This window comes from Ursus arctos, unplaced genomic scaffold (genome assembly GCF_023065955.2).
Source record: "Ursus arctos isolate Adak ecotype North America unplaced genomic scaffold, UrsArc2.0 scaffold_1, whole genome shotgun sequence".
Lineage (NCBI taxonomy): Eukaryota > Metazoa > Chordata > Mammalia > Carnivora > Ursidae > Ursus > Ursus arctos.
Window position 1 is genome coordinate 42,857,514 of NW_026622763.1, and position 25,494 is coordinate 42,883,007.

Below are 25,494 nucleotides of genomic sequence, written 5' to 3' on the forward strand. Positions count from 1 at the left end.
CACACTCAGCAGGCTCATTGGTGAAGCAGTGGACCAGCGGAAATGATTTACAGGGAATGAAATGCTGGGTGAAAGCACAGAACAACTCTTGGTAATTGGGATATTCAGTCATCCACAGAATATCTATTGATATTCAACCAAGTACTAGTGTTCCTTCAAGCAGTTTGTGAAGCGCTGAGTTAGACCATGTGCGTTAAGACAGTTTCATTAGATCACCTCCACTTTAGGATGCTACTTAGTATTACCTCCTCTGGGGAGTCCTGCCTGACCCCAAAAGAGTTTACCCCTGTCGCACCACTTAGTCCATAATGTGGTGTCTGAATCACGGGTCTCCGTCCCTCCTGGACTGGGTACTCTTCAAACGTATTAACCACAAGTTTGGCTTTGAAGAGTAAAAGAACCAACAAATGAGAAGTTGAATGGCCGAGCGCAACGTCAGATGCGTGATATTGGAAGAGCCCTGCATGCAACGAGGCGCTGTATACTCCCCGGAGGTGCCCTGCGTCACGGAGATAGTCTTTCGCACCTTGCACAGTTGTTGACGAGAGAAAAACGAGATAAACTATATTATTTAACAAGCTTATCATTGAATGTCTTCTTGGCGTTAAATACTGTGAAAACATTCCAAAGTGCTTAAAAATGCTATTGTTTCCACCTATTTCGGAACAGAATTCGGTTGGCCGACCGCTCTCACTGTACATCCACTGCTAGGCAGGGCTGCTTTCCATTGTTCTCTAGCATCCTGTTTTTGGATTTTCAGCTAGGAATTCACATTTCCTCCTAGTTTACTGCTATTACAACTTTGTAGTACTACTAGCAATATGAATGGTCCCGGAGGAAACCTGAACTGCATATTTTGATAACCTTTCTTTATGATCTGGCTTGGTTTAATTTGGATGTAGTTCAGGAAAAAGAAAGGAAAACAGAAAAAAAAAAACACTTCACAGATTTGTTTCTTAATAATTAAATGTGATCCCTTAAGGATACAATGCCATTTTATTTTGATTTTTTTCTTTAATTTTTGTTACGCTTGCCGAGTTCCAAATAGTCAGAATGCAGTTTGGGTATGGAAAACAAGTTTGATAAATATCTGAATTTAAGTCTGTGTGGTAACTGGATACCAAAAATAAATGTAAGAAATATTTTCAAGATCTGAGAATATTTAGATCTTTTAAGAATTTTTTCAAATTTTTATTTTAGACAGAGCAAGCAGGCACATGAGCACGTGTGCGCAGGGACAGAGAGGGAGGGAGAAGAAGAGGGAGAGAGACTCTGAAGCAGGCTCCGTGCTGAGCACGAAGCCCGATGCGGGGACCACTACCTCAAGATCACGACCTGAGCCGAAACCGAGAGTCGGATGCTCAACTCACTGAGCCACCCAGGGGCCCCAGGAAAAAATTTAGGTTTTTAAAAAGTGTGTATTATATAAGTTAGTTGTTTACATGGTTTTGAAATGGTACATGCATTCATATATGACTGAAAGGAAGAGTCAGAAAAGAAAAGCATCTTTGCTTAGGAACAGCTAAATTTGGGAACTAACAAGAGTAGAGCAGATAGATAATTTAGTGAGTTGTTGCATGGAATAAATTTACCATAGTAAAAACCCCATTTACTTTGAGAACATTCTTATATTTTTCAAAATAACTCATAACATCATTTTGTATAATGGATGAGTTTCTTTCAGTGGTCATGGTTTCATAATTTGTAAAACCTAAAAAATGTCTAACCTTCTAGTTTAGAGTTTTGTTTTTGTATTTCTTTTCTAGATTGCTATGGCATATTAAATTGCTTTGGGTTGAGTGCTTTAAATTCCAAGGGATATGGCTCCCAAAGCCACTCCAATCAGCAGGCAGGAGGACAGAGCCATCGGCCTCCAGCAGCTATTTCAGTCAAATGGATTGTACGTGATTACAGATCTGATTGTGGTTCTTAACTAATGAAAAGGTTGGGTTTCAAAACTTTGAGGTTTGGGTCTCAGACCCTCATTTTCATAGAAATCCTGATGCAAATGATGCAGAAGTTCTGAGGCCACTCCCTCAGATAAATTTAATGTACAAAGTTGCTGTAAGAGTAACTTTAAATCTGAACTCGGATTGGGGGGGGGTGTCGGTCTCATTGGTCAGTGTCCCTACTGGGTTGCCTGTGGTATCAGAGCTGCGGTCTCAAAGGTCCTAAGGCTGAAGCCCTGGAGGGAGCTGCAGAGCCTTCTGTGGTTCAGGTTTATGCTGGCCAGGGTGCCTAAGGCAGGGGCTGCTTCAGGCAGCACTAGGGTGCGGGGGTGGGGAGTGGGGGGTGGGTTTCTGTCACTACGGGGTTGCATCAATTGCAGCCCAGAACGTTGGAGCTTTTTCAGCAACACTGGGGAGGAAAACTGGTGTCTGAGGGTAAAGTGGCGGGCAGGTGAGCCTGGGCTGCATGACTGTCGTAAGTTGTGTCTGTAACCCATACTTTTATTGTTACGATGGCTGTGTAACAAACGACTCCAAAACATAATGGCATAAAGGAACTTTTTATTACGTACATGGGCTGTTTGAACAGGGCACAATGATAGCAACTTATTGCTACAAGTCTGGGGCCTCATCCAGAAGACTGGAAAGCTGAGTGCTGGAATGATCTGAATGCTTCTCACTCACATGTCTGCTGGTTGATTTGGCTGTTGGCTGGGGGGTCTTCCTAGGGCTGTCAACTGGAAGAGTTACATGTGGCTTTTCCATGTAGCCTGGGCTTCCTCTCAATATGGTGGCTGGCATTCAAGGGTAAGCATCTTCAGCAGGGCTGGCTTCCTGGCTTATGATCTCTGTCATCACACTAAGCCCCCCACACTCAAAAGGACCCCATGCTTAGTTTATTGTTCTGACACTATTGTCTTGAAATTTTAAATTTTGGAATAAGGCCTCTCCCTTTCATTTTGCACTGCATCCCACAGATTATGTAGTTAGTCCTGCTTGAGAGAGAGAACAGAGCAGGGAGTTGGGGGGGGGGTTATTGAGAAGGAAAGAGAAAACTAGCTAGAAGCTATATTACCCTTTTGGATCTAATCTAGGAAGTCAGACTTTTACTACATTGTATTTGTTAGAAGCAGGTCCCTGGAGTGTCCCATATTGGACAGGAAAGAATAGGTTCCACTGCTTGATGGAAGGATGTCGAGGTTCTGGGAGAGTATGTGGGAACATAAACATAGCTCTGGCAATTTTTGGAAAATACAATCTGCTACAAATTCTCTGCATGTATTTCTGCAGTTGCCACCTACTGGTAGAGGTGGTGTGTGTGTGTGTGTGTGTGTGTGTGTGTGTGTTTATAGTCTTGTGCAAAAAAGTGTTAAAATTAAAGTTAGAGATTGAGGCACCAAGATAGACTTGATCTGATACTCTACAGCCAGTTCATAATATGCACCATTTACATTCCATGACTTGAATCCCCTCAACCACTTACAAATTCCAAGAGTTGCTACAGAGAATTTTGTAGTGATATCTTTGGAAAAAGAAGTTACTGCATCCTAGGGTGTGGTGTGGGTATTACCCCCTTTGCTCCAACTTTAGTAAGAGGAGACCTCCATGGGTTCATTGGGAGTGTTTTGAACTGTGTTTCTTGCAGTTGGGATTCTCAGAGGATTGGTACCCAGCTTACATCTTAGAAAGCCAAACAGGGGAATGGACCTCCAGTTATGAAATGAATAAGTCTTAGGAATAAAAGGCACTAGGGAATATAGTCAATGGTATTGTAATAACATTATATGGAGACAGATGGTACCTACACTGTGGTGAGCACAGCATAACGTACAGACTTGTTGAATCACTATGTTGTACACCTGTAATTAATGTAACACTGTGTGTCAACTATACTCCATTAGAAAAGAAAGCAACAAGTCCTAACAGGCCAATGGCAACATAAGTGGTATCTTTATTTTTTTAATCTAATTTTATTGAAGTTTATTACTTATTACTGTTATTTTATCTCAAATAAGTTTTATTTTATTTATTATTTTATTAAAATATTTTATTCTTTTTTTAAAAAAGGTAACTTAATTAATAATGTCTTTATTATCCCACCTCACAGAGTAGACAAGGTAGGTAGCTCCAAGTAAGGGTTATTTATGGGCTCACCATTCACGTGGTAGGGATTACAGCAGACTTGACCACACCCATGAGGAACATGTATCCTTCCAAGGAGAAGCCCAAACTGGACATCCCTTGAGGTCCGTTGGGTGTTACCAAACCCTCTCAGAGGTGATGGAAAGGAGTCTATTCTAATGGGACCAACGTACACTTGATTTTCTCCATGAAAGGGGAAGGGAGGTGCAGGGAGCCTCTTCCCCTGTGCTTTGGAGATGACTGCTGCAAATACTTGGATTCAGTCAAGCTCCAGATTCCAAAGGAGCAAAGGAATATTCTCTGTGGACTAGGCCTGAGGGTCACTTAAGTGAGTCAATGTGAATTTATCATTGACTTTGTCTAATAGGGCCCTAGAGGGGTGAAGGACCAGAAGCCAGAAGTTGGAGTTGATAACAGATTAAATAAGGGTGATAGAAGCATGACTAGGGTGATCCACTCTTCTGGTTTACCCAGGATGGAGGGGTTTCCCAGGACATGGGACTTTCAATGCTAAAGCAGGGATACACCCTGACGAACTGGAATGGTTGTTTACCCGACCCTTGACAACCCATAATAGGATGCATCTGTCCAGGACAAGGGAACTGCAAGGGAGGGGTCCAGGAAAGACCCTACAGGACACTTAGGGCAGTGTTCATAAAAGAAAGACTCATTTGTAAACATTTAAAACATTTAAGCAAAGCCAGTTCATGAAGGACATTGCCTATCCCCTTACTGTTTCTCTTTGTTGTCCTGGTTCTAGCTCCAACCTAGAAACTGGCTAGTAAGCTGCAGAAAGAACATCGGGAAAGAAGAGGAAAAGCACAAGGTGAAGAAATCGTGAATAACCTTCCACGGAGAAGCAGCCCAAGCAAGGGGGCAGGAGGTTTAGCATTAAATCAGATCCAGTTTCAGATTATGTAAGATATTCTAATTAGTGGATTTAAGTCTATTTGTTACTAAAGTGACTGTAGGATATCCTTGTCTTGACGTAGATATCTGAGTGTCTGCAAAAGTCACAGGGTATGTCTGAATGTTTGTCCAAGGGCAAGGGAAGGTTAATTCCACCCAACCCACGTGTAGTGGTTATGGATCATAAAAACAGGTGCTGTGATTTCATCATGGGTCATACTTGTTCAATACACTGTTACACTTGAAATTTCAAAACTCCTGCTCTAAGAAGTAACAAATTGCCTGCCAGAAAAATAATTTGCCAGTTCTCTTATTCCACTTTTTAAGGATTATGCATTTTCCATGAACTGTTTAAAATCCTTTGGATGATGATCTAGTTAAATATAGGGGAAAATTCCACCCTTTCCACCCCTTGCTCAACCCTTAGTAGCACCCAATGGCCATCCGACTAGATGCCAAATATTTGCTTCTCCTTAGGCCAGACACCAAAGGATTCCAGGAAATAAACATGAGATCTTCCACAGAGAACCATGGGTTTATTTATTCTCTGAGATGATCGTCAGAAATGACTCAGCTTTGTACACCTCCACCCCACTCCCTTAGTCAGGTAAACACACCTGCTCCTTTTACCTGTGCTCAGCTCAGTTTGTCGGCTTGTACTTGAGTTCTGGCATACAAGAATTTCCCCTTCCTGCTGGCTTGTCAGTATTGCTACTTATTCCCACCTCATCCCTACACCCACCCATATCTGGCACCCAGTCTCAAGATCTGATGTCGATTTCCTGGTCTTTCTGGACCACAACCTCAGAAGCTTCTGACTCTCTAGCCCATAATTTCTGTGTTTAGGGCACTGATTCCTGGCACATTGGCACTATTGCTTGGTTTTCTTGGATCTGAACTCTAGTCTCAACTCTGTTAATAACTCTCGGTATAATTTTATGCAGTTGTTTTAATCTGTATGAAACCTCAGTTTAACCTTGGTTTCTTCCTCCATACAGCTGGGATAAAAAATAGCTGTATTGCTCAGAAATAACAATAGCCATGAAAGAAACAATGTGCAGGAACAATAGCCATGAAAGCACTTTGTATGAATTAGGTAGTAAAGGTATGAACGGTATTATTATCAGTAAATCTGGTTACCAGGCTGGAGTTGGGGTTTCCAAAATTATTACCTTATCTTTACCCTTACCTTTCATTACTGCCTCTGTTGGCTGTTTGCCTAGATCTCTGTTGACCTGATATCCTGAATGCCAATATCTACCTGCCCACCTGGACAATCCTTCTAGCATGAGTGTCCTCCTATTGCATCATGAGAGGGTCAGTTACTCTTCTGCCTTCAAATCCAGGTGAGGCTCCTGAGCTTTCTCTATTTGATTATTCTCTCTAACCGGATCTCCTAATGACTACAGAGGCTTGTACAATTCAGTTGAAACAACACTCCCTTCTGTCCTCATATCAGTCCTATGGAGGAAAACCAGGCAAGCAAAGTGGCCTGGAAGCCAGCTGAAAAAGTGTTGTAAAAAGGAAGAATCGTACAAGTCTGTCAAATGCTAATAGTCAAGGAAGATGAGGCCTGAAAAATGATCATTGGATTTACCAATGCGTAAGTTACCAATGAGCTTGATAGCAAATTTGGAGAAGTAATGGCAATAAGGGTTTGATTAGAGTAGGTTCAACAGAGAGCAGAAAGAGCTAAATTGAAGCAGCAGGTATAGGCAGCTCTTTCAAGGAGTTTGTTGTTGTTAAGGGAAGGAGAAGAATGGGAAATAGCTGAAGAGAGATATCGGATGAAGAGTTTTGATCAATGAACACAGAAATGAAAGCATGTCGGTAGGCTGATAGGCAAGACCCAGTAGAGAGGAATAAATTAGGGGAAATTTCTGGAGCAATGGCTTGAGTGAGTTCGAGGCGATGAGATCCAGTGCACCGTTGGAGGAGTTGGTCTTTAGGAATATGGATGACTCAACCTTAGTGCAAGAAAGGAAGCAGAGCATGAGCACACGTGCAGGTGGGCGGGTAGTTGTGGAGGGGCTCCTCTGATCGCATTCGTTTTCTTAGTTGCATAGGAGGCAGAATTATCATCTGAGAATGAGGATGGAGGAGGCGTTGGAGTTTGAAGAGAAAGAAAGTAAGACACAGTCACTTAGAAGAGTAAATGATCTAGGGAAATACAATGTAATTGCTGGACAGGGTTAATCACCCACATAATGTTGGCGATCATGAATCTACATTGATGTCATCAGTGGATTTTTCTCTAGATATGTTCATCTGTGTGGGTGTAGGCACAGAGTAGGCAGAATGTTGAATTTAACCAGGATTGGGTTTTATCCAAGGGAATTTGATGAAGGAAGAGCAAAGCAAAGAAGTTGGGGACAAATTTGAGGGAGTGATTATAAGTGACCATGGAATTTAAGCTGGGTAATGGGGGAAGTGTGTGAGGATATAAGGAGAACCAGTGAAAACGTAGGATCAGTGGGTTGGAGGTGTTTGTGGGTTTGGGGATTGTTGGAAATGGGGCTTAGGAAGCAAGCTGGAAAGAAAGGTAGTTATTGGCCAGAAAGCAGACTGTATAATGAGTAAACAAGGGGTGGGGCAGTGGTGAGGTGGGAATGTTAGATGACTTCAATAAACCCAGTAATCTCTAGAATGGCATACTGGTGTGGCTTACAGGGTTCCCCCAGTTGTTCCATGGAGGCAAGTGGATAATGAGGGACCATTGTTTTATGCTAGTGTTCTTATTCTCATTATCATTATTTTTCAGTTTCAGTTGAGTACATGAGTATTAAAATAGAGTGAGGAAAGAGTGTGGAGTAATGATAATTAGTTTATGATAATTAGTTAGTCATTGATAATAGTTTAAGCCAGCTATGTAATTAATCTCAAAATGTGCCTTGGGGTCCCCTGGAATTCCCCAAGACCTTTTTCAGGTCACAACTATTTGCATAATAAAAATAAGATGTCATTTTCCCATTTTTGATTTTTGTCTTGTGAATGTACAGTGGCTCTTTCCAGAGGCTACGTGACGTATGACAGCACAACAGATTGAGTGCAGAAGCAGATATGAAAATCCAGCTGTCTTCTATTAAGCTAGAAATTAAGGAGATTTCAAAAAGATGGTAAGACAATGCCAAGTTTTTGCTGTTTTGGAAAATACCATTTTTCCCATAAAAAATGTTATTTATGTTGACTTGTAATGGGTTTGTTTGTTTTCAAATCCACCCATTTATTAAATTTACTGAGTGTCTACTATGTAATAGATGTTGAAGATTCTGAGATAATTTATACAGTTCACTGGATGATGGTGAAAACAGACACAGAAATAAATAAGACACAAGTTAATAATGGTATGATAATGTTTTCTGTCTGTGGGTAAAGCTACATTTCCCACTTTCTGTTCCTTTTTCCCAGAATGCTCCTCACCTCCATTCCCCATCTTCGCACAGCTGGTTCATTCTCATTTGAGGTCTCAGCTAAAATACTTCCTCCTCAGGAAGACTTTTTCTCATTGTATCAGCCAAGTTACCTGAGGTTTTCTATAGCCAATCCCTTCCATATACACATCTGAAGACACTGCCCGATAGAATCAGAATATGGCAAATGTGATGGGATATATGTGATTAGTAATTCTCTTACAAAAGAATGCAGTGCTCAATTTCCTGGAGTTGCTTGCTATATCTTTTCCTGGCTCTGAGGAGGTAAGTAGCCATGTTGGGGAACCCTATGTGACAAAGAACTACAGGCAGCCTCAGGGAACCAAATTCCTCAGTCCTACCACAGCAAGAAACTGAGTTCTGCCAACAGCCCCAATGAGACTGGGAGCACATCCTTCCCCAGAAGAACCTCAAGTAAGGCTGGAGTGTCAGACAAAATCTTTCTTTTTCAGCTTTATTGAGGCGTAAATGACAAAATGGTAAGTCTACAACTTATGATTTGGTATCTGTATGCACTGCATGAAGTTAATTAACATATATATAACCACACATATGACTTTTTGTGTGTGTGAGAATATTTAAGTTCTCTTCCCCTAGCAAATTTCAATTATCCAATCCAGTGCTGTCAGCTGTAGTCGCCATATTATATATACATTAGATAATCAGACCTTATTCATCTTATAACTGAAACTCTGTTTACCAGTCTCTCCCTGTTTTGCCCACTCCCCAGCACCTGGCAACCACTTCTCTATCCATTTCTAAGAATTTGACCTTTCTTAAAATTTTTTAATTCCACATAAAAGTGATAGTATGCAGTATTTGTCTTTCTGTGGCTGGCTTATTTCACTTAGCATGATGTTCTCCAGGTTCATCCACGTTGCAAATGACAGAAATTCCTTTTTAAAAAGTCTGAATAACATTTATAGATATTCTTGATCCATTCATCCCTTGATGGACACTTAGATTGTATCCATAACTTAGCTATTGTGATCAAAGCTTGAATGAGCATGGGACTATGGATATCTCTTTGAGGTATGGTTTTGTTTACTTTGGATATATAACCTGAAGTGGAATTTGTGGATCACATGGAAATTCCACTTATAATTTTTAGGGGAACCTCCATAGTGTTTTCCATGGTAGTTTACATTCCCATGAACAGCGTAAAGGGGTTCCTGTTCCTCCACATCCTTGCCAACATTTGTGATCTCTTTTCTATTTAATAATAGCCATCCTAACAGGTGGGAGGTGATATCTCATTGCGATTTTGATTTGCATTTCCCTGATGATTAATGATATTTAGCATCTCTTCATGTACCTGTTGGCCGTTGCATGTCTTCTTTGGAAAAATGTCTATTCAGTTCCTTTGCCCAATTTTTAACTGGGTATTTGTTTTTTTGCTATTAGGTTGTATGAGTTTCCTGTATTTTTCAGATATTAACCCCTTATTGGATATGTGGCTTGCAAATATTTTTTCCCATTCCATAGACTGCTTTTTTTTCGTTTCGTTGATGGTTCCTCCTACTGAGCAGAAGCCTTTTAGTTTGATGTAGCCCCACTTTATTTTTGTTTAAGTTACCTCTGTTTGTGGTATCAAACCCAAAAAATCATTGCCAAGACTGATGTCAAAGAGCATTTTGAGTTTTCTTCTAGGAATTTTACTGTTTCAGGTCTTACATTCAAGTTTTTAATCCATTTTGAGTTGATTTTGGTGTATAGTGCAAGATAAGGGTCCAGTTTCACTCTTGGCATGTGACAATACAGTTTTCCCAACACCATTTATTGAAGAGACAATTCTTTCTCCATTTTATATTCTTGACTCCTTTTTCAAAAATTAATTGGCCATATATGCATGGGTTTATTTCTGGGCTCTCTGTTCTGTTCCATTGACCTATGTATCTGCTGTTGTCAATATCCTCCCGTTTTGCTTACAATAGCTTTGTAATACACATTGAGATCAGGAAGCGTGATGCCTCCAGCTTTGTTCTTTCTCAAGATCTCGAGATCTTTAGCTATTCAAGGTCTTTTGGGGTTTTATATGAAATGTAGGAGGGATTTTCTTAAATATCTGTGAAAAATACCATTGTCATCTTATAGGTATTGCATTAAGTCCGTGGATTACTTCGGATAGTACAGACATTTTAACAATATCAGTTCTTTCAGTCCACAAGCACAAAATATCTTTCCTCCATTTGTTTGTGTTTTCTTCAATCTCTTTCATCAGTATCTTATAGCTTTAGTGTATACACTTTTACCTCCTTGGTTAGATTTATTCCTAAGTATCCTATTCCTTTTGATGCTATTGTAAATGGGGTTGTTATCTTAATTTCTCTTTCTGATGGTTTGTTGTTAGCATATAGAAATGTGACCAATTTTCATATATTGATTTCTGTATATTGCAATTTTACTGAATTTCCTTACTAGTTCTAACGGTTTTTTTTTTTTTTTTGGTGGAGTCTTTAGGATTTTCTATATATAATATCATGTCATCTGCAAATAGAGACAATTTTACTTCTTCCTATCCAATTTGGATGACTTTTATTTCTTTTTCTTGCATAATTGCTCTGGCTAGGACTTCCAGTACTATGTTGAATAAAAGTGGTGAGAGTGGGCATCCTCTGGAGAAGAACACAGTCGGCCCTTAAATGTATGTTAAATTAGAAGACTGATCCACAGCTTTCAAAGTTTACAGATGGACCCATTTAGGGAAAGACTGGGAAATGGGCAGTTTTCCTTGCTCCCTCTGTGCTGAGCCCTATGGAGATAGCTGGAGTGAATGCTTGCGCTCCTCTTAACAACTGTTACTTTGCTTGCTGTCCTCTTGAGAGTCTCATGGATGCAAACCTCATTGGCTTTCAGAACTAGGTGTTTAGAGACCCATCTCTCAACCGGGAGTATAAAAGTTGGAGCACTCAATGTGGGGTCTAAACCCTTCACTCCTCAGGGAGAAGCTAAGAGTTGGGTGTACCCTCCTGATTTTATGTATGCACTGTACCAAGGGTGGGCTAACAGCAAGGGTGTATCTCAGACATTTCTACCTGTTTCAGTGTAGGGATTTTCTTGTTCACCTGATGTGTAAGAGTTGCTCAACTACTTTCTGGATTTCCTTCGGGGGTAACTTCGCTGTAGGTAACTGTACATTCTCTGTGTCCATGGAAGGAAGGGAGTTCAGAAATCCATTTTTGTCAGTCCCTCTTATCCTTTTATTTTAAATGAATTAAATAGATATTTAGAAATGTCTTTTAATTTTAAATATTAATACTTACATTTTTAATATTAATAAATATTAGAGTATTAATAAATATTAATATGTAATGTTACTAAATATTAATAAGTATAACCTAAATTAAGAAAGGTCTTTGGGGTAGTCAATAAGTTTTAAGAGGATAAAAGGCCCCTGAGACCAAAAAGTTTGAGACCCACTGATTTTTATTACTTACTGGAAGATGAAGACTTGGTCTCAGGAAAAATTTGAGAGGTTAGACATGTACAGAGGAAGTCAAGATGGAGGGTCTTAACACAATAAGCTTCCTGGAGACTGTGACTTACAACTTGAGACAGGGCACAGCATCATTCTGAGGGAATAGCAGGATACATATGTGGAAAAAGTATCAGAAAGGCACTTTTTGAGCTATGGGAGACATTTTGGTTTTGAATATTACAAAAGTATTTATATAATAAATAATTTTTCTAAAAAATTGAGCACTAACTATATACATAGGTATACCTATATGAGAGAATGGTTTATCTTTGCAATCTTCATGAAGCTTGTTTGTTTTAAAGGTTTAGAAGTTTTGCTTCTCTGATTATGAAAGCAATACATGTTCGCTGTAGAAAATAGAGAAACTTCTAAAAATTGTTAAGAAAACATGAATTAGTTGTAATGCTGCTCCCAGTGAGAATGAGTTAGCATATTACCTATTTCCTTCTGTCTCTATTTTTAAACAAAACTGTTATCATGTTGTATATATATTGACATATACTCTATCTACTTGACCTTTTAGTATGAGCATTTTCTCATCTGTCAATCATTTGAAATCATTACCTGTTATGGAGCAATATCCTGTTGAAATTATATTTTGTTTAGCCATTCGGCTGTAGTTGGACATGAGAAGTTCTCCCAATTTCTCCTCTTTTACATGGCATGTCAGACTGCCCTCTATGTGCTTATTTATTCTGTGCATGTGCACACACACACTCATGCACATGCCAAGAATTCTGCATGTGTTCTTGCCCACATCACTGGTTCAAATGCATTAATCATACTGAAGGAAATGAATATTGTGAAGATGTAACTTCCCCCCAAATTAACTGGAAAATTTATTCTTAAATTTATTGACAATTTCAATAAAAGTGCCAGTGGATATTTTTAAGATGATAAAATGACCTTAAATTTCATATGGATAAATTAAGGGGTAAGAAAGATTTTGAAATTGAAGACACAATTGAGGAGAAATGATGGTGATAGACGATGTTAAAGTGTATTGTAAAACTAAAATAATTAAAACAGCATGGTTTGTCTTAAGGATTGACAGAATAAAATGATAAAACTGCCTGGAAACACAGTGTAGCATAAATAGAAATTTAGTATATGATTAAAGGTATTACCACAAATAAGTAGTGACACTGATGGCTATTCAATAAACGGTGCAAAAATACCATTAACTCTTTACAAAATAATAAAAACAAAAAAGCAAATCCCATTTCTGAAAAAGCTCGTTTGTGATAAAATTAGAAGGAAAGATGTATGGTGCCATCTAGTGGTGAAATGGGTAACTGCATACAAATTGCTTAACGTAGCATCTGCGGGCCAAAATTTAAAAAGGATGGGGACTGGAGGGAGGTGAATTATTCATTAATAAAAAGATTTATACCTCACACTTCACAAATTTAAGGAAGATTTTATCAATACTGATAAGATGATTTTGTTGTTTCAGAGAATATTATAAATGGTAGCCTATATAATGGTCCCAAATTAACATGTAAGAAATTACGGTTGCAGACATTCACATAAACAAGCATGCCAACCTGTCATACTTTTTTTAGTAACACGTTGAAACAAAAGAACAATTTGAGTAAAAGCATGCTGATTGGAAATTCATATATGAGATAGAACTTGCCAGTAGTTACAGTTTTGAATAAGAACACATTCCCAGAAACCTGTTCTCTGGATTGTGGAGCCTAATGGAGGTCCAGAGCTTGCCCTGGGCATGTGGCTAGTGTGCTTGCATCGATCTTGGGCTTAATGGAGGCTTCACCTCTCCTCGCTGGGCCCAGGTATAAGCTCCACACATACAACCATCTCCACAGTGGCTCTGCCTCCAGGCTTTCCATCAATTCAAGCTGCAGCAAGGACACACAGACAAATCTGCAAAGCAGCCCTTCCATTTCGGGGAAGGAGCCCTCCTTCCCCATCCAAGTTGCTGCCGCACGGCTGGCCTGCTGTTAGGTACCTCTGTTCCCTGGCACGGCTCTTCAGTCCAGAAACGAGCTCCTAGACTGAAACAGGACCCGGACGTCCCTTCCACGGGCATTTTGCATTTAGGACTGAGAGAACTGAACCGAGTCTGTTTCGGAGTTGTCAGGACTGAGAGCTTAAAATGCAGAAGCTTTTGGTGACCGTGAATGTAACTGGAGCAACAGAAAGAGCAAGGAAGGGCTGAAGCACAAAGGAGTAGCGATGGAAGATGGATGAGGCCCCACGGTGTGCCCGTGCCTGGCTCTGTAGCTTCCAACACGCATCGTCGCCCTTCATTCAGCTTGGACGTTCAGGTCTTTTTTTTTTTTTTTTTTTTAAGATTTTATTTATTTATTCAACAGAGATGGAGACAGCCAGCGAGAGAGGGAACACAGGAACACAGCAGGGGGAGTGGGAGATGAAGAAGCAGGCTCATAGCGGAGGAGCCTGATGTGGGGCTCGATCCCATAACGCCAGGATCACGCCCTGAGCCGAAGGCAGACGCTTAACCGCTGTGCCACCCAGGCGCCCCTGGACGTTCAGGTCTTACTCTGATTCCTTATATTTTTAATATCGTCTTGATAAACTCCTCCTCCTGCTGAAACAAATGCCAATGTTTTCCTTTCCCTTGAATTCAAAATTGGACTCCTGTATCCTTTGAAAGGACAAACCTGATCCTATCTTTCAGTGGTTGCCCGCTATCCTCACACCAAGTCCAAATTCTTCAGCAAGCCCACGAGGCCTCTGATGATCTCTCAGTCCTCACTGCTAACTGTTCCATGGTCTCTTCTCCCTCCCACCCACCTTTCACCCTTCTCTGCCTGCCGTGCACGCACGCTCCCTCCGTACTCGCAGACTGTCATTTCCCATACCATGCCTTCCACCAGCCTCTCAACCAGGCTGTTCCCTCCCCATGAAATAACTCTTTCTACCACCCTCCTTCCCCGGCAGCGTCCATTCATCCTGGAGACCCGATCTTAAGCATCACTCCCTCCAGAAATCCTCCTGGGTCCCCCAGAGCTGGTTGGTTGCTCCTCGAAGTTAGCATCGTGTCCCTCACTTGACTGCAGCTGTTACTGCTCTGCGTCAAAATGCCCTGTTTATTTGTTTGTCTCTCCCAGTTGACTCTACGCTGCATGAGAGAAGGGCAGAGTCTGACTCACGGTTGCATCCCGATGCTTTGTACATAATCTCGAATGCAGTCACACTCAAATATTTGTTCAGTGAACAAATGAATGTACACGGAGAACTGTATCTGTCATCTAAGTGAGAAGCTCGAAGGCCCAAGTGAGCTGTGAATCTTCTCAAAGCAAAATGCCCAATTGGCCTCATTTCTACTTAGACTAGGGTCTGGAAATTTCTAATAACATTTTTGAGAGGTACTGCCTGGAATTTCAAAACCAGACAAATATTTCTAACGCATGCAACTTTCTCCTATGCTAAATCAAAGCTAAATGCACATGAATCAGGATAAGGATTATCTGTATTTTGTGGACATGGGTGGTCCAGACACCCACGAGGAGATAAATAAATGTTTGAGGTGGGTCCTTCAATGATTTTTACAACCGATGCCAATTTGGCAAGCTTGACCGGGCCCTACCAGTGTGAGGAACCATGATTTTGGTATGATGTTGGGGAATTTGTGGCTTCCATCTGCTGGTTATCTCACAAAATGTGGAGCTGAGAAAAATCACATACTGATTAAATCATAGAATCCCACACTTGGAAGGGACTTCATGAGATGATCTGGGCCCGCCTCCTGAAGGTCAATGCATAAATCATCTTGTGCAGATGGCTGTTTATACTATTTTTAAAGCTCTTTAAGGATGGAGATTACACAGCTTCCCTTGGTTGTCTGATCTTCATGGTCAAGAACTTCCTTTTTTAAAAACCCAGCTTCTCACTGCAGTTTGGCCCATTTCCTCTTTTTACAGCTCTCTGTGACTATGGAAAGGACAAGATCAACCTTTCCCGCTAATTATCTCTGGCCCACGCTCCACACTCTTGCAATTAATTATTAAGACTATGCTATTCCCCTCCCCCACCCCACGCTACAGTGTTGCAATTCCTTTATTTTTCAGAAGACTTATTTTTTCCCCTCTACAATAATTTTTGTAATTTAAAATGTTTCTCTTTGGAGTCGATTCCACAGCTCACTGTATAACACTGTTAATAGCATTTCTGCTCAAGTCCTAACCAGCCACCAATAAACAGCAATATTTTCTTCTTATCTTACCCAGGTAGCATATTTATTGCTTAAATTATAGCATTTCATTTTTGTTTCTGGCATAGATGATGTCCCACAATAAATCTCAAGACTTTTACTGTAAAACTGATACTTTCTACCTGTCATATCTGTGTACTATGTCTTGGGTATCTTGCCGGACTAGGTAACGGTGCCTCAGAAATGCCCACAACGGGGTCCCCAGAACATATGAGGATGCTACCTTATGTGGAAAAAAAAGGGGGCTTTGCAGATGTGGTTAAGTTAAAGATTTTGAGAAGGGGAGATTCTCCTGGGCTAGCCAGGTGGACCCAATGTTGTCGCTAGTGTCCTTGGAGGGAGATGGGAGGATTAGGGTGAGGGAGAAAAGGGATTTGAGGCTGGGAACTGAGACTGGAGAGGCACACTGGGAAGATAGGGGAAGAGGCCACAAGCGGAGGAATGCAGTCTGCCTCTAAGAAGTTGGAAAATGCAGAGGACAAATTCTTTCCTAGTGCCCTAGAGAGAGGGTGACCCGGCCAACACATTTCATTTCAGCCCATTAAAACTCATTTTGGGTTTCTGACCTGCAGAACGGCAAGGTAATACATTTGTGTTGTTTTAGGCAACTAAGTTTGTTGTGATTTGTCGCAGGAACTACTAGAGGCTTATTCATGAAAATATCTGTGCTCGTCTTGAACTTCATGGCTTTATTTAACAGACCATTTTTGGATTTATAGCGATGATAAAGTCTTATGTCCCCATCATCAAAGCCACAACACCAGTGTGTATTTACTAGACTATTGGTAACATTAACTCCTCATAATTGGTTTTAAAAATAATTCATGTAATAGAAGAATCCATTTATCGAAAGTGTTCCATGTGCCAGGAACTGCTCCGTGAGCCTGGAAGATGCTATCTCCACATACTACACACCACAACAAAACCATGAGGTAGGGATCATTATCCTTATGTTACTGGGGTTTGGAGAGGCAAAACAGTATGGCTAGTCTCTGATAGAGCTGACGTGTCAGCCCCACTCTGCTTGATCTCAAAGCCCATCTTTTTTCTACTCTACCTCATTCACCTGCCGCTGCTTACACTCCGTTTCTCTAGCTGGGGTATACAGTTGTTAAGAATCTGAAGCACCATGAATTTTCAAGGAAGATGTGTTACTATAAATACAAGTTTCTTGGGGGGGAAAAAGAAGCTAGTTTCCTCGAAATGCCATGTATTTGTTCCAGATGTCAGATGGCAATGATTCAAACATCAAAAATGAAATTATAATTGTTGGAAAAGTGAGAGGGATCACTCAAAAACATTGGGGAAAAAGCAAGAACTCTCTCTGTCTTGGCAGATCCTGTAATTTCCCTGGGGGAAATATCATTTCTAAAGAGCAAAACTTCAGAATTAACTTTCCAGCAAGATTCTGGTTGAAGCTCATATTCTGCCTTCTGAAATTTCTGAAACTGTGTTGTTCCTTAGCTGGTTTTTGTTACTTGTGTGACTTGACATGCTTGGTAAGGACTGAGGCCGTCAATCTTGTGGCCTTTTCCTCCTCTGGCTTCCTCCCTGGGGAGGAGAAGAAAGCGCAAGTCCATCTCAATGACAGCCTCTCCCCACTCTGCTTTGCACGTGGTCTGCCATGGCTGGGAGGAGATACCAATTTGTTCTCAAGTCATCTCATCTTAACAAAGCGACCAACAAATATTCAATCAACTGACAACTACCTCTTGCTCCTATGAATCATCTCTCTCCCTCCCCCTTTTTTTCCCCACCTGAACAATTAATAAATCTCAATTTTATCTAGAACATTATAGGTAAGTATAGCACCAACCCCATTCCTCTTCCAACCACCCTGCTCCTATGTCCTTCTGCATACGCCTTACAGCTGCTTTTACTGCTTTTCTTTTGGGCAGAACTTGAGAGACCACAGTGGTCTATGTTTGTTATCTGTATTCCTCATTTTCTTGTCTCTTCTTAACGTGCTGTAATTTGATCTGCTCCGTCCTTCCTTTGTGGGACAAGTTTTAGTGGGTTCTTCTGGAGTAGGGGTGGGTGCAGAAGCAACTGGATATCTTTCCTGTGTCCTAACCCAAACCTACTATTTTCCCTCCAGCCCTTAAAACCTGCTTCTCATCCAGGATTTACTCTTCAGTGGATGATACCATCTAGTGGCCGAACCAGAACTCTAGGACACAAGCTCCATGCCACCTTCTAGCCATGCCACTTCCGTTGTACGTGGCTTACCTTCTCCTTTCTGTTCATTCTCAGTTTTTCAAGTCAAATCTTCTCATTTTTCAACTAAAATGTCCTTCCAAACTGCAACTTCCCTCCAATCTTTAAAATTGTTTTATGAGATTAACAGTTCAATCCAGATAAAAGGAGAAAAGAGAGGAGAATGCTCAGGTGAAGGGGACATAGGCATCTGTGTCCAAAGCAGAAGACATCCAGAGCAGTAAGATGGCCGAAGGGAGTCTTCAAGAGAATGATAAGAGAAACTAGAACTAAAAAGAAGAAAGGGGCTAAAATGTGAGGGACACAGAGACTGCTCTAAAACACTTGTGGCCTAGCATCCTCCTAAACACTTTCCATCTCTCAGAACATTCTGGTATAATTAAGCAGGAGTAAATGAACACAATGAGAGTTGGTGAGGTGACAAGAGGAGCTGAGTTGGTAGAAACGTAACTAGAATCACCAGCCATGGTTACAAAATAATAATAATAATAATAATAATAATAATAATAATAATAATTCATTATTATCACCACTTTGTCTTCATAAGTATTTTATTGGGAATTTGGAACACACCAGCTTTTCGTTCTCATTCTCTTTTATCTTCATTTCATTTATAATTTATTATGAATAAATTTAAGACATTTAAGAAATTCAAAAAGATATAAAGAACAATTAAATGAACACCCACTGGGGGCGCCTGGGTGGCGCAGTCGTTAAGCGTCTGCCTTCGGCTCAGGGCGTGATCCCGGAGTTATGGGATCGAGCCCCACATCAGGCTCCTCCGCTATGAGCCTGCTTCTTCCTCTCCCACTCCCCCTGATTGTGTTCCCTCTCTCGCTGGCTGTCTCTATCTCTGTCAAATAAATAAATAAAATCTTTAAAAAAAAAATGAACACCCACTAACTCACCACCCATCTTAAAACATAAACTTCCAAACACCATAGAAATCGAAGCACTAGTCCAATGTCCCCTTCTTCTCCTCTTGACTCCCAACCGGAGGCAACCCACTACTCTGAAGTCAGGGTTCTTTCATTCCCCTGTGTATTTAGTTTAATGACAAAATTACAACAGCCGTCACTCACCTAACATAGTGTCTCAGCATCATTGCCCAATTGCTGAAGACAGAAACTTCGCAGTGACGCTCGATACATCACGTTTCCCCGTGCTGTGGAATGATGGTGTGCTGTGCGTTCGCATGCTGGGGAGAGGCTATAGTGCACATTTCTTCCCGAATTCGTGTTCATTGTGAGATTGGTCATGGGGGGAGTGCTCATACCATGAATATTGGCAATAACTACCAATTGAGGGTCTTCCCCCAACCTCCAACCCAGTCCCCTAGAGAACAGGTCCTCAAACATTTACCAAGATGCTACTGCTTATCTCCCACATTCAATTACTTCTATTAGTTCTCCCTTTAGACTGTGTGTCGGATCTGCCAGTAGATCCCAGATCCATTGCTACCTCCCTAGCCAAATCTCTTTTATGTTTCTTCTTTTTATTACAAGAATTTTCAAACACAAGAAAAGTAGAAAGAATGGCATAAGAAACTCCTATACACTTGTCACACAACCTCGAGAATGATCAATATTTTGCCAGTGTTGTTGTATCTATCCTTCTCCCCGTTTTTGGTCATTTGTTTTCAGTGAGGAAAGGCTAGAGTAATTTGATCAAATCCCATATCATTCACCCATAAGGTCTCGATGTGTATTTCAAAATTATATATATATATATTTTATATACATACACACATATATTGTCATTATCACTTCCCCCATACTAACAACTATTCCTTAATATTGTTTAACACCCAAATTATTTTTAAAATTTTCCCAATTTTATCAAAATGTATTTCTATCATTTGAATCAATATCCAAAGGAGGACCACAACTGCATTTGATTGTTTTAGCTTGGGGGACACATGCCTTTATTAGGTAGGTCTGTTTTAAATTTTGTAACAGATCGCTTCCTTTAAAAAAAAAAAAAAACAATTATCTGATAGAGACACCGAATAATTTGTCCTATAGAATGTTTCACATTTTGCATTTGATGCACAGCTTCCCCCGTATTCCTTAGTAACTGGTATTTAGATTAAGAGGTTTCATAGATTCAGGCTTAGTTTTTAGTTAAGACTAATTCAGGGTGGTTCTTTCTACTACATCACATCAAGATTAGTGGGTTCAGATGTTGTCAGCCTGACCCATGCATTATACATCATATTTTCATCATATTTGCGGTTAATGATTTTAGTATCTTTTGATGATGATTGTTGTCTGGATCTGTTATTTTATTAAAGACTGCAAAATGGCGATTTTTCTAATTCTATAATTTCTTTTAAAATTTTTAAACTAGAATTCTATAAAAAAATCTTTCACCAACTATTTAGTTACCCCGAAGAATGACCTGTGCAGAAAAAGTATAACAAATCCCTGCTTCTTTCCTTATATTTATCATGTTTTTGGAGTAATGGTGACGACCCAGCAGTCTTCACTAATATAACAAATATTTTAAAAATCTTTTACATAGAAAAAAACATTAAACCTACAAGCGTTGAAGCAATAGTGTAACGAACACTCATACACTCTCCCCTCTCTAGGCGCGCTGATTGGTAACATTTTGCCGCATTCATACCCCTCTTCCATCAGCCTTTGAGCATTTCCTTATTTTCAGGCACAACTTGTCTTGTACTTTACATCCCTCAGGAGAACCAAGGCAGGTGCAGGCAGACAGAGAGCATGAAAACCTGGGACACAGCCTTGGTTAGGGTTCGAGGGTGGAGTGTTCCAGGGTTGCTGAATGATCAATTCAAACCAAAAGAGCAGGGTTTGGTAATCCCCATGGGGGCCTTATTTTGGTGGTGCACAGGGGGAAGGGCCTGGGCAGTGGGGAGAACGTTTATCAAGAGAACTTTTAGAGGACACGTAGCACGGATTTACATTTACTTATAAGTCTGCAGCGGCTACCCGGGCATGCGCTCCAGGGAGGGCCTAGTGTGTTACGTAGTTTAGCTAAACTCTCAGCAAACACATACATACATGTACACTTATAGCTAATTCGTGTATGTGTGTGTGCACAAACACACATACACTCATGCCCACATACACGTACTAACACCTCCAATTCAAGTCTGCCTGGTACTTCTTCCCCTTTCTGATTCCATAGTTTTTTCTCCTTTCTCATGCATGGAGAACCCAATTCCTAACAGTTTCAGAATTATTACACTAATAATACTACTAAAAATAAGGCTATCATAATGAACTAAAACTCTTTCTTTTTAAAAATAGCTATATAGTTCCCTACTTCATGGCTGTATCTTGATTCAATCACCCAGTAGCTAATAGATAGATATTCAGATTATTTCTGATTTTTTACAACGAATAATCAATATCCACAAGCAATAACCTTATTCAAACGTAGTTTTAAATTTTTGAGTGTGTATCTTTAGGGTAAATCTCTAGAACCAGGGCTGTTTGAGTCACAGACAAATACGTAAGTAGTTTTGGTATATTGTCAAGTTTTCCTTCATAAGGGGTAATAACACTTTGCAATCTCATCTGCAGTGTTTTGAAGACTCTGTACCCACATCCTTGTCAACAGAATGTATTGTCAGGCTTTTGAGTTAGAAATAATATCTCAGTATACTTTTGTTTTGTTTTATTCATATAGATTTTACATATTTAAATTTCTTTATTAAGGCATAATTTACATACAGTGAAATGCACAGATCTATAAATGTATACACCCATGTAACCTCCATCTCATTCAAGAAATGGGACATTTCCATCACTCCAGAATGCTGCCTTGTGCCCATTTCTACTCAAATTCCACACCCTCTTCTCCAGAGGCAACCGCTAAGCTAATCTACCACCATTGCTTCGTTTGCACTATGAATGGAATCATGTAGTACATTCTATTTGTATCCGGCTTCTTCTGTGCAACATGTTATTGGAGAGATTGGCCTGTGTTGCTGCATGTATTAATAACTTGTTCTTTTTCTTGCTGTGTAATATTTCATTGTATGAGGACCCCCGTTTTTCTGTCCATTCTTCTGCTGATGGATATTCGGGTTGTTTCTAATTTTTTGATTGTTATGAAAGTCACTAAGAACTCCCTTGTTCAAATCATATTCATTCCTATACATACTTCTATTTCTTAACGGCTATGTAGATCTCCATTTTGTCAGTGTAACTTAATTCATTCAACCAGTGTCTTATGAATAGATAGATGGGTGTTTTGGTCTGTTTCTTTTAGTTAATATAGATGAAATAGGTGCATATTTAGCTTTGTAACAAATGGCTAGTTTTCCTAAGTGGTTGTCCCATGTTATACTACCCCCAGAAATGTACGAGAACTCTGGCTGAGAATTCTGCATCTTTGCCACCATTTAGCCTCCTGGCTTTTGCAAATTTGTTATGAATGTATAATGCATTAATTCCATTTAACTGAATTTTTATATGAGGAATGGATGCTGATTTTTGTCCAAAGCCTATGCAAGATATATGGAGATTTTTTTTCTTTTTAGATCTCTTAATATGCTGTATTACATTAGTGAATCTCCTAATATTGACCACCGTTGGCAATTTTGGGATAAATTACCTTTGGTCACAGTGTATTAATATTTTTAATATGCCGTTGAATTTTATTTGCTGATATTTTTTAGGATTTTAAAATCAATATTCATAAGTGAAATTAGTCCAGAAGTTTTTTTCTATCTTTAGCAAGTTTAGATATCAATGCTATGTTCACTGTATAAATAAAACTAGGATATTCTCCTCTTTTTTCCCCCCCAACATCGTAATTCTCCATAATTTATGAAGCATCATGATTACCCATTCTTTGAAAGTTTGATAGAAGTTCCACGTGAAATCATCTGGACCTGATGCTTTTTAATGAGGTAGTTCTTTGATACTTTTCTTCATTTCTTTTATGGAAATTGATTTATTTCAGTTTTTTTTATTTCTACTAGTGTCAATTTTTAAATTTATATTTTCTTTAAAATTTTATCCATCTCTTCTAGATTTTCAAATATATTTGTTTAGCATTTTTAATAGTCTCATATTTGTTTTAATTTTATCAGTCTCAATGATTGTTTCCCAATTCATTTTATCTTATATATTATTGTTCCCTTTTATTTCTTGTGTAGGGTGGCTCGTGGTTTTCTATTTTGTTATTTCTTTTCATGAAATCATAGTTTTGTTTTAATAATCCTACTGTTTTCTATTTTGTTTTCTGTGGAATTTCTTACTCTTTTAAACTTTATTATTTCCTTCTAGAGTTTAAAAAACTGTTAATATGTTTGATTTTTATCAAATATGTTTGCTACATTTACTGAGACCAGCATGTGAATTTTTTCTATTTATTTCTGTTAATGTTGTGAATTATGGTGATTTTGTTTTTGCAAATAACAAACCACCCTGGAATTCCTAGAATACACCTTGTTTCTCTGTACTGTAATATTCCTTTTATATATTGCTAGATTTTTAAGAAAATTTTCTAGATATGATCATCGATGTTTTGTACAGGATTCTTCACCTATATTCATGAATCAGATTGGTCTGTTGTTTTCCTTTACTGCAAAATCTTTATTAGATCTTTGTGTCAATGTTATCCTTGTCCAATAAAATGAGCTGGGAAATATTACTTATTTTTTCCTTATTTTGACAAGTTTATGTAATGTTGGTGTTTTTTCTTCCTTAAATGTTTAGAATAATTCACTTGTTAAGCCATTTGGGCCTGGATTTCTTTTCTGGAAAAGTTGTTTTATTTTTATTTTTTTTTCTGGGGAAGTTTTTAAATAATAGATCCAATGTCCAAAATAGAGAACTATTAAGATTTTCCAATTAGTTGTGTCTATTTTAGTTACATTTTTAAAAGAAATTTTTCCATATTATCTGTCAAATTTATCAGGCTTGTAATTTTACATAATATATTCTTAATACCCTTTTCTTTGTCTGTAATGTCTTTAGAGATGTCCCCCTTTTTAGGTAAATTTCCTCCTTTTTTTCTTGCTTAGTCTTGCTAGTGATTTATCAATTTTAGTAATCAAGTCAAAGAATTTGTTGGCTTTGTTCATTTTTATTGCCAATTTTCTTTATTTATAATAATTTTCTCCCATATTTTAAAATGTTCCTATTTGTTTATTTATTTATTTATTTGTTTATTTATTTATTTATTTATTTATTTATTTATTTATTTGACACAGAGACAGCCAGTGAGAGAGACAGCCAGTGAGAGAGAGAGAGAAACAAGCAGGGGGAGTGGGAGGGGAAGAAGCAGTCTCCCAGCAGAGGAGCCTGATGTGGGGCTCGATCGCAGGACTCTGGGATCACGCCCTGAGCCAAACGCAGACGCTCAACGACTGAGCCACCCAGGCACCCCTAAAATGTTCCTTTCTTTTACCCGTTGAGATCTGGTGTCTTTTTTGTGGTAAAAACTTAGGCTATTGATTTTCACACTTTGTTTTTTCCTAACAAATCCATTTCAGGCTATATTTTAACCTTAAACACTGCTTTAGTTGTCTCTTTAGTCTTATTTATCGTATATTCATTCTCATAGAGTTCAAAAGTCTTTTTAAATTTCCTTTATGATTACTTCTTTGACGTATGTGTTATTTAGAAGTTATTGCCTAGTTTCAAGCAGTTATGAATTTTTAAGATATCTTTTGTTTTTAATTTCTATCTTAATTCTACCATGGTTAGAATCTTTGAAATTTATTAAAGACTTGATCAGCATGAAGTTAATTTAGTAAATATTCTATGTGCACTTAGAGAGAATATTCTTTCTATTGTTACAAGGTATGATATCCTATAAATGTTAAAATTATTTTGTTGAGTTTATAAGATTTTATTGATTTTTCAACTAATGTTCTGTTAACTATTGGCAAAGTTGTTTATGTCTTTCACTATAATTGAAATTTTTTCTACTTTTAATTCTGTCATTTTAGAACTCATCTATTTTTGAATAGATGCTTTTTGCTGCATAAAAATTTAGAATTGATATATATCCCCAATGGGTTGATTACTTTATCATATTTAAATGTTCTTCTTTATCTCTAGTAATGCTGTTTTCTTCAGAGTCTACTTCCTGTTATTAATATATCCCCACAAGCTTTCTTGTGTAAGCATTTGCATGCTGTAAACTTGTATAGTCTTTTTATTTTAGCTTCTTATG